This window comes from Eleginops maclovinus, chromosome 4 (assembly GCF_036324505.1).
Source record: "Eleginops maclovinus isolate JMC-PN-2008 ecotype Puerto Natales chromosome 4, JC_Emac_rtc_rv5, whole genome shotgun sequence".
Taxonomy (NCBI): domain Eukaryota; kingdom Metazoa; phylum Chordata; class Actinopteri; order Perciformes; family Eleginopidae; genus Eleginops; species Eleginops maclovinus.
In genome coordinates, this window is record NC_086352.1 from 16,785,829 (window position 1) to 16,799,483 (window position 13,655).

Below are 13,655 nucleotides of genomic sequence, written 5' to 3' on the forward strand. Positions count from 1 at the left end.
TATGTACTTAAGGTGGGCAAAGGATATGCATATCTTTTATTTAAAAAGGCAAAAACCGGGACAAAATCGTTTGAAAAAGTCGAAAAAGAGCGGAGAAAAAGCTGTGCCTGTAGCGTCGGGCATTGCCTGCTGCGGCTGCCTGCTTCAGTATTAACTTTCACTGTCTTCCGTCTAATCAAACTCTTACTTTCTGCTGTTCTTAATTCCATATTTTCAATTCCTGATCATTACTTTCCTCTTTTTTACTTGTATCTGTCCATCCCTCCCTCCCTCCTCTTTCTCCCTCCCTCCCTCCCTCTCTCTCCCGAGCTCTCTCCTTTGCTGAATCTTATTGATCCAGAAGGCGGCTAATTAGCCCTTCCCTTCGTGCCTGTGTAATGAAGCACATGCGCACTGAATTAATCACAGCCATTTTTTGCAGGAAACTAATTAGCAGGAATAAAGATCCAAAGAGTTTTTTCTTTTCAATCATCAGATCTCACTTTCACCTCTTCCTCGCTCCCTCTAACACAAGACTCATCGCCTGCTTTGCATCCAAATTATTTTTATATTGCCTTTAACAACTAATAGTACCTACTTCGGTTTTTTACACTCCGCAACAACAATGATCTTTCTTTTGCCACCCTAAGCGCAAACTGACCAAAAGGGGACTGCCTTGATGGGATCTTTAGCTAAATCATCTCAATACTGGATTAAAAAGCGAGGATCACAAAACGGCAGCGAGAAATTGTAAGTTTCAACTTTGCGTTTGTCTCTTTTCCTCTCTGTTTCCACGATCCTATTCTTTTCGCTGTAGACTTATCTGAATCTCTTTTCCTATCTGTTCGTAGTTTACGCTACGTGTAGCGAAGCTGGCTTTTCTCACATTGTGAGAAATAACTGGCGATCACAAGTTCATTTCATGCAAGTAGTTTGTTTTATTCTCGATTTTATTCGTATCGTTACCTGTGTTTACATCAGCGTTCGTCCTCTCCTCCTCATGAATGGAAGATAAGAAATGGGCAAGACAGCGATCCTCTCCAAGCAGTTGACCGTAGAAAAACACGGTTTTAAAACAGATATGTGCATTTCGGTGGGATCAGGAACAGGTATGAAGGGCTTATGGGTGTCAAGAAGCGTGTTTTAAGGCACAGATGCATTAAGAAAAGGGGTTGTGTTGAGCGGACGAAGGGCAGCGGCAGCTCCACATGAGCGCAGCCCAGAAAAGGAGCTCCAAGTCCAGCCTGTGGGTCCGTGTGCGTCCGGCGAAAGGGACCATCTCTCGCTTTCTTATTTTTACAGATTTGACACTTGCCACATCCAAGGGTTTTCAGCACCGTCGCTTTTGAAATCCTCTTCTGGATAAACACATTTTGGTTCTTCTTCGATACGTCTCTCTCTGAAATGTGCAATCCCTCCGCCCTGTCTTAGTTCCTCATGCTACACTTTTCCCCTTTACCCCACTTTGCCCATCTTGTCTTTTTATTTTTCATCGCTGTTTGGCTCTTTTGAAGCGTTGTTTTTAAGTCGATTCTCGCTCATTCCCTGACGAAGTCACATGCAAATCGATCGACATGTGTGTATGTGTGCGTGCGTGCGCGAATGGGCTCGTGTTTTGCGAGCGTGTGTGTGTTGTGTGAATGTGTGTGTTGAGATGAACGAAGCCCCGGGTCTCCTTCATGACAAGAGCAGATCAGCAGGACCTTGTACACGGACAGCCCGAGAGTCTGAGCTGCGTTTCAGAGAACAGACATGTGGTTTAGGAAAGACATAGGGCAGGCTGGAGCTGCTGCTGCCTCCAACTACTTGGCTACCGTATCTGACTTTCAGGAGAACATTTTTTTCCCCGAGAAATGCTGGCCGGAATGAAAACAAAACATTGCCCTATTAGTCTGACCTTAAGCAGCCATAATCATTCCAAAGTTACTGCCGGAAACTTAAAGTACGGTCCAAGCTGAACCTATAGGTCACTGCATGCATTTAGTAGCCGCTTAGCCAGTTAACATTGGCAGGATTTTTTTTTTTGCAAGTTAAACAATACATCTTTCTCCTACCCCAAATTAGAATAGTCTGTACTGTCGGAGGAAACAACCTCACTAAACTGAATAGGCCTTTTTCAAATAAAATACAATTTGAACTGCCTATTATTATATTATTACCAACATCGCCGAAAAATGCATCTCATCCGAAAAAAATAAATACAACGGAACTGTTATCTTGACGATTAGGTGTAATTTCAAGCCAAAAATGTCCATTGATTTGATCAAAAATAGCTATTGCTTTACGGATGTGATGGAGCTATATAGAGCCAGAAAAAGCTGCGAGAATTATAAACCAGCCTCGGATATTTTTAGCGACATAGAGACGGGAAAATAAAGAGGAAAAAGAGGTTTTGCGAGCGAGCAGAGGCAATGATAGGATATGTGTTCCATTGGGGGAAACAGAAAGCAGAAAGGGGGGGTGGGAGACTGTGTGCGTGGGTGTGGGGGTGTAGGTCAGACAGCAAGAAACGGGGGGAACAGGGGTCATGGAGTGAGTGCAGAGATAAAAAGGAAAGAGAGGAAACCCCGCGCAAACAGCCGAGGGACGATAGTGAGAGAGTGAGTCTCCCTTGGAGAAAAGGGTGATGGTAGTTGTTAGTATGTTTTGGGAACCACACAAAGCACTTGTGGTCGTCAGCGTCTGCAGGATTAAGACTTTGGCTTTAGTTTAGGATGAGAGCTACACAAAACAAATGGTAACAGGTTTAATAAAACAAAACGTTAAGGCTGTCAGGGAGAGAAAGGAAAAGGGAGGTTGATGGCAGGAGGGGGCAGGGTGGAGGGGTCAGATAGCCATGGGCCATAGAGGAGCAATCCGGGGAAGAGGTCAGATAAACAGAATCCTACCTTTCAGTCTGTGGAGGAGCAGATGCAAAGATGTTAGCACGGGACAAAAAGAGTTGATTCATTTATAGCAGTTTTAAAATTCATATTTGTCTCCTTCGTCTTTTTGTATTGCTTTATAGGTATGTTTACCCAAGTATTATTTGTGTGTGTCTAAGACAGCAAATTGTATGTGTTTGGATTCCAGTGATTAGAAACTCAAAGGTTTTGCAGTGTATAGGGCAGGTAGGCTGCTCTGCGAGAACTCGAGTGATCTCTCTTCCTCCCATATCTGACAGTAACACTCCTCTCCTCTTCCTCCTCCTCCCTCTCTCGCTGTCTTCTGTTACAAAACAAAGACAGCAGAAATGTTTACTGTCATCTCACCTGTCTGATTTTCCTGGCTTGTCTCATCATCATATTTATGTTTAATTATTACAGTTCCCGGCATAGGTTTAGGAATGTCATTTGGTTTATTTTATATGTATTCTATTTCAAATGTGTGTTTGTCAGACGTTGTGTTCGGTGTAGCTAACTAATACCTCATCCTTATCCCTGACTGTGATATTGGAAGTATTGTGCTCGTGAGAACTGTGAGGTGCCACCAGAGTGATGGTTTTACCACAGACAGTGTTTTTGTGAAAAAAATAATTGAAAGTTTGCCATTTAATTTTGAACTCATTACTTGAGTTGTTTTTTCCATTTTTGAAATGTTTTCAAGAAGGAAGGAACTTTCATTTAAATTTAATTTAAATTAATTTATATGAATAAAATCACAAAGGTGCAGCTACCATAACTGAAGGAAAATTGTGTAACAGGATATCACTCTGTAAGAAATACTGTCATGCAGATATTTCACACATCTTAATTATACTAATTAATTTCATTTGAATTTGTTTGAATTAATTTTTAATTGCTCTGTATCTTTATGACATCATGCAACTGTTTTTAACCATCACACACATGGTTATAAAACTATAATAAATTGTAAGCATGTTATTTGAAAGTGTGAGCCATGGGAAAAAAATCCTTTGTCTAAGATACAAAAACACAGGTTTGTTTATTTTTGACGATGGTGCTGTGCATCTAGTAATTGAAATTGCATCTAGTTATATGTCTAATAAAGCAAGTACATATATGCAGGAACTGATATTTGTGTGTTGCTGCTGTTTCGATGGTTCTTCGTATCATGAAGAACATATTTTGTGTTTTTATGCTGTGATTTGACCAGAGTTTTTACTGTACTTGCCATTGATCGTGCACAGCAGCAAAACGGCTGTCCACTGTACATTTGGCCTCCCTCTATTACCATTCTCAATGACAGGTATATTCAGAGTATTCAGATGTGATTGGACTGCATGAGCAGCGGTAGCGCTTTCAGTCGGGGAAATGAGATAAAGGGAGTAGCAGTCGTCATGGACAGGCTTGTTTCATGGTTTGGGGGTAACACAGAGAAAGGGGAGACAGCGCCTCTGGCTGTCATAACCCCTTCTCCTCCTCTCACTGTTCCCCCCCACCCCACCCCCACCCCCCCGTTTCTCTCTCCATCTCATTCTCAATGTGTCTGCATAGCTCCCTCTTTAACTACAACCTTACTGTGCTCGGGCATTGGCTCCGTGGGGGAGCTCGTTGCCATGTTATCAGTTGAAGAGAGCCCTCTTTGGGTTACTTGTAGGCTAAGGCTGTACATGAGAGACTCATCACACTTAGGTTTGTTTGCTATTGGAAGTCTATACACACAGAACAATTAAATCCATCTTATTATCTTGTAATGCTCTGATAAGTAAAATTTGGAAAAATGTTGCGTCTTTTTGGAATGTAACATTTGAAATACTATTTTTTTCGTTATTATTATTGACCTATATTGTATTTTACTTAAACATCAGTTTCATTGAATTCTTTTTTACTGTTCCGTTTGCTTCTTTAGAGCTGCAGAGCACTACAAATATGAAGGTCTATCTTTGTGTGGATGTGTCTTCACTGAAACCAGAAAAGAGTGTAAAGTGTCAGCGTTTACTTTATGGACATATGTATATGAAGTCAGTGGACACAGATGATGGCTTTGAGTCTGATGTGTGGTTTTGAATATGCAAGGTCGTACAGCAATAACCAGTTCTGCCAGTTGTCCTGCTGTTGAGGCCAGTGTACATGTCATGCTGTCATAAAGGAGCAGGAGGGGGGCGGGATCTCGGCTCAGCACAGGGGCAAGCGAGAGAGTGGAAAGTAGGAAAGGCAGAGATGACTGTCATGCTCAGGTGTGTGTGTGCATGCTTGTGTTGTGTATACATGCTGTACATAATCCTTAATCTACCAGCTCCGAGTGTCCATAGGAATCCATTTTATCCACAGAGAGTATTTTCTCTAAAATTCTCCTCCTCGTCTTGAGCTTTCCTTCAATTTCATCCTTTTATCTTTTTAAAGTGAAATTTGCAGGGATTCTTGTTGTTTGGTCTTCCACAATATGTTATCGTGTTTACAATCTTGGTTAAATCATTGTGGTAGGCAACAGAAGATGCGTTTGTTTTCTGCATGTGTGTGTGCATTCTGATTTGTGTGCATACTGGCATTATGAAAAATATTTTTAATGTGCCGCATCAAGGCCGGCGTTATACACGTTTTATTGATATACTAATTATTTAGTATTAATTTTGAACTGTTTTAAAAAACTCTATACCAGTGTTCAAATTCAGACAAATCACGCACAATGTTGCTCTGATAATCTAGCACTCAGAAATACGGGGTCAAATAAAATAAATAAAACATTTTCCATTCAGTAATATGGTTGAAAGCAAGCAGGCTTCTATTTTGAAATGAACTTGAGTGAAGGAAATGTACACGCCGTCATAGAATATAGCAATTTCGTACAAATTTGTATAGCATATCTGAATGAATGATGTAGTCATGAAAGTGGTGTGTGTACCTGCGTCCTTGACTAAATTCTCAATATTGTTTCATTGTAGTGTGTGTGTGTGTGTGTGTGTGTGTGTGTGTGTGTGTGTGTGTGTGTGTGGTGTGTGTGTGTGTGTGTGTGTGTGTGTGTGTGTGTGTGTGTGTGTGTGTGTGTGTGTGTGTGTGTGTGTGTGTGTGTGTGTGTGTGTGTGTGTGTGTGTGTGTCATAGTGGTTATAATATCGTATTTGCAGCAGCTAGCTCTAGTGTTTAGGGATGGAGGGGGGAACAACGGTTTTCGTGTCTGTATGGGCTACATATGCCTACACGCGGGCGAAGCAGGGATGACAGGGACCACTCCAAGGGCTGCAAAATTAAACTGAGCTGCACCCCAGCCCCCCATAAGCCCACCCCACTCCTGGACCCTGGAGGCCAGCATTCCACCCTCCGCACTGGCGCTTATCATCACAAAGGACAGAATGCATAAAACATGGAGGGACGCTTAGACAGAGGCGGCCCAGGTCGCCTTTCTCTACCCACACTGAGCCCTGGAACAATACATGGGCCCCTCTGGCCTGTGACTCTGACGACACACACGCCGTCTTTTTATCCTCCCCTATTTCTTTGTCATCCTCTTCCTCTTCCTCTATGTTACTGTGCTCCGTGGAGTGATAACTGCCCTTGCATTGTTTATCTGTGTCTGTGAAATCTGCATTGTGTAGATGAAATGTAAGTCGTGTGTGTGTGTGTGTGTGGGTCAGTGTGTGAAAGAGAGTGATAGGTTTAAAATATTGTCAGTGCATCAGTTGCATAGCTCCTACCTCCTGTTACATATTATTTATTGTATTACATATTTTTAACATGAAGTATTATACAATTGAAATAAAAATGAAAACAGTACTCACCAATTGAGACAGAGGATAAATGTGAACAATTTATTTATTCTTTATACAAGAAATTACAATTAGTATAAAAGAAGACATGTTTAACCACAGTTGATCTGTGTATTTTTTCCCTGTCACTAATTTACAGCCAGGTCACACGATGATGCAACATCTCGGCTTGTACACGCACCAAATACAGTGTGTGTTTGTATAGTCAAGCTATTAGCTTCGGTTTGGGCTTGTTTGAAAGGCTAATAAATAGATAAAGAGCTATGTGAAAGCGATATGAATATTATGCTGATATAGACTCCATAACTCCCTTTCTTGATTCTACTTATTCTCCATTTGATTGTCAAAGGACATGCTTAGTATTAACTCTGGGGCATGAGATAGACAGATTGAGGGTGTTTGACAGTATATTTTCTGATTCATACAATTACACGTGAGCAGTGTTTCAGTTTATTTCAGCTCTGCATCCACTCCACTCTGTCATAATGTGCGGCTGAGAGGATTTTAGTCTGTGTCTGTCTATACGTGCATCTGATAGCTTTGCTTCAGGAATGCACTACTAGGATGTGCTGGACCCCAGCAGGTCTATGGCACTTCCTCTCTGTGTACCTCAAGGCTTATCCTCCTCAGGATTATACAGAGAAGAAAAGAAAAAGAGCGATGGCAGGAGCACCCTTTCCCTCTCACACCCTCTTTCCCATTTTTTTTTTACAATCCTCACACACAACGAAAATTGCAACAAAAAGTGTAATTCACTTGCAAATGTGTAGTAGCCTGTCCATTTTCCCAGTGGAGGAGAGTGAGAGAGAGAGAGAGAGAGAGAGAGAGGGAGAGGGAAGGAGAGAGAGAGAAGGAGAGGGAGGGGCACAGATGGAAAGACATAGAGAGCACGCTGCAGTGTATTTCAGTATGAGACGGGGCTGAGGTGAAGCCGACTGCTGTTCCTGGTCAGGAAAAGCAGCCGACTTCACCTGCCCTATCAATTATACATTCTTATGTGGTTTGTGTGCATGTATTGTTTTTTTATGTGTAAGTAGCTAAATGTGTTTGTGTGTGAGCTGTTGTCATACAGTAGGTATATACGTTGCGGCTGGCTATTTGTCATTCCCGTTGCTTCTCCTGAGGTGGCCTGGTGTTCTTGCTCGGTACCCAAGGCGACTGATCTGCCAGTAGTGAAGGGGTTAAGAAGCAGGGATAGCCCTCTTTTGTCTCTGCGGCCCTTTTTGCCATTGTTGTAGTGGAATTGAGCTCGGTGCACCTCACTTGACCACAGCAAAGCAATAAAATGGCCTTTAAGTGCTGTAGCCTCCGTATCCCTCTGATGTCAGCTTTCTTCCAGCTTCTGCCGCTATATTTTCCTGTTTACTACAAACATAGGGGCATATTGCTCTGCGTGCAAACACAAACTGTACATTGTTATTTTCCTTCAGTTTTCCTTACTCAACATAGCTGTCCTTTTTATTATTTACAAATGTGAGATAAAGCTCTCGTCTTTTTTTCATCTTTGTTGTTGATAAGTGCATGGAAATAACTTACTGAAGTCATGTAGACTATTTTAGTTTTTTTGACATGTGTTACAAAACAATATATTTATAAACATAATATTAGAATATTGTGAATGACCTGCAGTGTGAGAACAAGCTAACAGTTTAAATGACATTCAAAGACATTTTATATTTTTAATGAGCTATGAAAATTGTTTTAAGTATTTTCTAGCGCTTTACATTCAGCAGAATAGTAATGATACTCTGCTTTTATCCTCCCAGTGTGTGTGTGTCTGCCTCTGTGAATCTAGGCCAACTGACCACCACCACCTGATAGTCGTTATGAAATCAAACAATAAAGTCAAAGCTGCTGAATGAATGGTAGAGTTACATTTTTAGCTATGCATGGCTATAATAATTATAGAAATACTGTGCATGCTCATTTCATTCGTTTTCAGTTTTCAGCGAGAATGTATTATTATAATGCATGTAGGTGGTATTTGGTGTTTGATTGCACAGATGATTGTTTATAGCGCTTCCCACCTCTGCAGACATTGTAATTAAAAAGAAGATATACTGCATGTGCGTCTGTCGCCATCCCATCTCATCTCGTCAAATAAGCATCTAGCTGTTGCAGTGAGCATGTCAGAGGATTTATGAAAGATTTCTGATTGGCTGAATTATAATTGGCACTGTCCCGAGTGTAAACCATTTATGCCAGGTGTCATACAGACCGCATTAAATGTGCACCAAACTGCAATTAAATCAACATTTCCTCAAAGCCACAATATTACACCTCTACATTATTCTGCAGGGTGTTTCTGTGCTGTGTGCCTTTGCCTCACCCTTCTCCTCTACAGCTCTCCTCCTCCCGAAACGCATAAGGTTTCCTCTCTGGATCTCCTTGTACCTATAACAAATGTTCTTTCTCAATTTCCCTGTGTTAAATGAACAAACATAGGGACCCCGGTGCCTCATAATAAATTGATTAGAGAGAAGCAGACTCCCACAAAGCAACACCGAAAACTAGACGTGTGTGTGTGTGTGTGTGTGTGTGTGTGTGTGTGTGTGTGTGTGTGTGTGTGTGTGTGTGTGTGTGTGTGTGTGTGTGTGTGTGTGTGTGTGTGTGTGTGTGTGTGTGTGTGTGTGTGTGTGTGTGTGTGTGTGTGTGTGTGTGTGTGTGTGTGTGTGTGTGTGCCTAGCCTGAGGAGGAGGACATATACACTCTTCTTCTCCCATTCACATGTACTAAAAATGTATATTTATCCAGTTTAATGGCAGTTCTTGGCTGCTGGTCCTGATGCTCCCACCTCTATGGCAGGCTATGCTACAACCTCTGTTGTTGCACCCAGTAGCTTATGTCTCATGACAGCGACAGTGCCGTAGCGTTTACATATTCGACACAGAGCCCTCTGCAACTGTTTGGTTTTCATTTTGACATTCAGTGCCACAGAGCAGAGATTGGGTTTAGGCTGGAGGGGGTGGGGCAGGTCCCATGGGACTGACACAGGGCTAGACGGCCGTGACAGACTGGTGACCTCGGCTTTGTGACGTCATTTGCCTCGTCTGGCCATCATGGCTTTAATTTCCCCTACTGTTTAATGAATGAAGGTAGGGGCTTGGGCTATTGTATGCAGCTATTGGTGAGGTTCTTGTGAATATGGTGCCCCATCACTAAAAGCAAAACATGTATCTACCTATCTGCAATAATGGTTTTAGTTTAAAACATCCCTTCTGTCACCTGGTCTGATCTGCTGTACGTCTGCAAGTCTGTCACGCTGCATTTTGGTTTAATTCAAATACATTTTCCTGTCTTTTTCTAGCATGGTCAATATTTGATTTTTTTTGTTCTACTTGGGGTAACAAATAGCAAGCCAGCATTGTTGTGTGAAGCTGTAGAACAAAACACACCCTGACCACATATAGGAAGTGAGCCTGAGGTAAGAACAAGGCTCAAAACGGATGCTGACTGTTAGAGCAGTTGTTCTCCTCCTTACATGCCAAAGTGCCAATGCTTTGACAAGTAATTCTCTGCTTTCCTTCTCTTCTACTACTTCATTACTCCTCCCCGGAGCAATGTTTTGTCCCCAGTCTACATTATGTGTATTTGATAAAATAAAATAAATGCTTCAAATATGAGGGAATCATTTAAGCAGCATAGATCCAGTGTTGCCCCTGCAATTTAAGCATAACTGTATCAGGAGGAGGATGGCTATCAAATAGGCTCCTCTTATTGCCTGCTTTTTCGTTGAAGCCAGGTGTTTCCTCATGTTGGGTCATGCCCTGATGGGGAACAACAGGCTGCATGGCAGGTGAAAACCAGGTTTTTTGCTAGCATGTTATTCTGTGGTATTCCCGTGCTATAAGCAGAGCTTAGAGTACACTGAAGTAGTACAATTGAACTCTGGGTTTAGAATTAACACAGGAAGTAGTCGTTGTATGGTGCAGGAGCTTTGTGGATGTAGTCATACCCTCCTAGCAGCACCGGGAAAAGGACCAGTCTGTAGATGACACAGCCTTTGTTTACACTGCAGAGAATATGGGTTTAGAGGAAGAAGAGAAAAGAGAGAGGTGGTTGTCAGCGCTGGAGGAGGAAAGGAGGGCAGAGACCCTAGTCTCATCACTTCCTTCCTTGCTATAGTTTGTATCTTTTTTCATGAATTTCCATTGTCAAAAAAACAGCAGACAAAAGAGGAAATGTAGAACTGAGGCAAAGGTCCCATTAAAAACATTTCTAACTTTTTGAGTAACACTAAAGCTTTAAACTCAAAACTGTAGAAAAATCAAAACAGTATGTGTTAGCATGTTTGCTATTGAATGCTCTGTAAATGGATTAGGCCTCTGACTCTAATCTGCCAGTTTGGTCTACGCTGATACAAACACAACACTTCTCTTTTTGCTGCCAGACAGGGTACAATAAACAAGCCTGCATGTTTTGACCCTGATCAAGAAAGAACACTCATTTCTCACACTCTGTAGACCCCTGGCTTCCCAGCACAGCTCTGTGTGTGTCCATGCACATGTACAGATGCACATGGGCGAGTGATCGTACATGGATATATCTGTATGAGTTCTTTCCTGTCTTCCACTTCGAACAAAACATCGGACTGACACCTGCACCCTCCCCCCCCCTCGTTGAGCGTAAGTCCTGTGGTCAGGGCAAAAATGTACTTTCACATGACAGATGGCTGTGTGGGCCTTCAACAGGAAGCCTGGCTACACTGTTTCACAATCTCTTGAAACAAGAACTGAGTACCCGCGTTTTTGTGTGCTCTCCGCTTTTTGTGTAATAGATGCCAGCTTGCCTGTAGTGGGTACAAGCACAAGGCAAAGGGAGGGGGTACCCCAACATAAGTGGACCCCTGAGACCTCCTGGAGGGGTAGAGGTGTGGCGAACGTCTGTTTTGGGCATGGTTTGTGTCAGCGTGTTTAGCGTTTGCCTCTGAGGGCATTTATATGCAAATGTTAAACAACCTATTGGGGTGGCTAATTACAGCAGGGCCTTTGTGTGTGCCAGGCAGTGAGAAGCAGGGAGTTACTAGCACAACAGGCATGGACTTCCCCTGCTTGTTTACTCATTGTCTTTCCTTATTACCCCCTCATTGACACTCCCCCTTTTGTGTGGCTGTGCCGTTTGCCTTCGTATTGGCTCCTCCCATTGTGGTGCCAGAGTTAATGTAGTAGATTAAAGAGGCAGCACTCTGGCCATGTTTACTTCCTCTTTAATCTGGTGGCCCAGCTCTGCTTTACTCTGTAACCATTCCTCCTGTAGCTCTCATCCACCAACTCCCATTCAGCAAAGATTCAGCCTCATAGTACTTTCTTTCTCTCTTCCCTCTCTTTCTGTCTTTCTCATACAACTAATGCTCAGCTAATTACTTTGGGTGATAAAAATGCATTTAGGTCAGTTTCTAATGCAATGCAAATTTATGAGCAGGCGGAAGCAAATATTAACTTGTATAGTCACTGATAGTCATTGGGTGGGGACAAAGGTACATCTCCCTTAACTGTCAAATTTAGAGGTTTTTAAATGTGTTCAGTGTCGCTGCATGTTTTTTTTTTCTTCTTTTGTTGTTATGGATTTAAGGACAATGATAGCAGGATGCAATGAATATGTTCCACCTGCATAGACTCCTAATAGAAACCTGGGTTATGCCTGCTGTTCGAAAAAAAAATCATAGTGCAGTAAAGCCCACGTACTAATTGTATCATTGTATTAAACTTTAGACTAAATTATAAATTGAATAGTTTCATTTCCTCACCTCTGTTTCCAAAAATCACTGTTATTATATGTAGTAATGACACCACAAACAAAAGTCTTTGTGGTTGAAGGTGTGTACACAGTGCTTCTTCATTAAATTGAGGTTAGTGTTATTACTGATACTGCATTTGATCTGGTTTCATTTTGCTGCCCATTAAAATTAACCACAGAATTGTTTTGGTGGTTACTATGATTATTATCATTCTTCTTCTTCTTCTTCTTCTTCTTCTTCTATATTCAAAAATCTCTGCTGAATACACAACCATATCAAACTCGTCCTGCTGCATTCCTCTAAAATTATTGGTCTTGTGCTAAAACAAAGAAAGAGAACAAAAGCACAGGCTTAGAGTTGCCTTTGTATTTCAGATTTTGCAACAACTTGTGCCTCTAGTACACCTTTTACACCCACAAATTTCTATTTGTTCTCCATCTGACATGCTCATACCCTAACACGCACACAAACACACACATTCATACATACACAGGGTGAGACGTGGCCAAGGAAGCCAAGTTGGATCAAAGGCTGTGTGTGAGCGAGCCAGGGTACCTCGTAGCAAACAGCTGCCCCTTGCTGTCTCTGCCTCTCAGCCCAGCCTGACAGCAGCCAGAAATATGAGGCCTCTCCAGACCTCTGTCCTGGGAAAAAGGACAGGACGGCACACATACACTCAGAAAAGCTTTTGTCTCTGTCCTCTCTCTCCCTCTCTCTCGCTCACTGACACACACAAAGAAGAAAGAAAGGCGTTTGTCTATGCTCATTCACTCATTCAGCCACAAATAGAAATCTTCGTTTCTCATATACACTCCCTCTGCCAACCTCACAAAACCATTAAATTATCACATGCTTGATTTCTCTTTATTGTCTGTTTGTTAAACTCTTTCATTAGCTGTTTAGTCAATTTGGCGCAATTTGTCTGTCAATCTTACTCTTCGTTTGCCTTCCTCAACATTGTGCCTGCTCTTTCTGTGAGCTCGGCCTTCCACCACACTGTCTGAGCGGGCTTTTTTTCTCCTACACTCTTGTCTCCACCTTTCCTCGCCACATGTTTGAGATTTCTTTCCCTCAGCTCTGCTTCTCTGGCGTGTTCAAACTCTGACAGAGTCGAGAAAGGCATTCAGCTCCCTAATCCGGGCTCCCTCTATCAGGAATGCTAATACGTGTGATTGTGTGACCCGCCGAAGCCCAGCAACATCTGCAGGAGCCCATGGCAAGCCCCCACCCTCCCATACCCACCCTGCCCCCTGCCTTTGAGCGTTCACTCGCTGCCATTATTTCATTGTTTCAC

General features: G+C 42.3%; 1 protein-coding gene across 3 annotated transcripts in view; it reads left to right on the top strand.

Moving 5' to 3' along the window:
* Positions 1-384: 384 nt before the first annotated feature.
* The window catches only part of zfhx3b (zinc finger homeobox 3b), a 133,347-nt gene continuing 120,076 nt past the window's right edge, over positions 385-13,655 (top strand). For all 3 annotated transcript variants that reach the window (XM_063881164.1, XM_063881165.1, XM_063881166.1), the window contains exon 1: positions 385-729. The gene's annotated coding sequence lies outside the window, so the exon portion shown is untranslated. The remainder of the gene's footprint in view (positions 730-13,655) is intronic.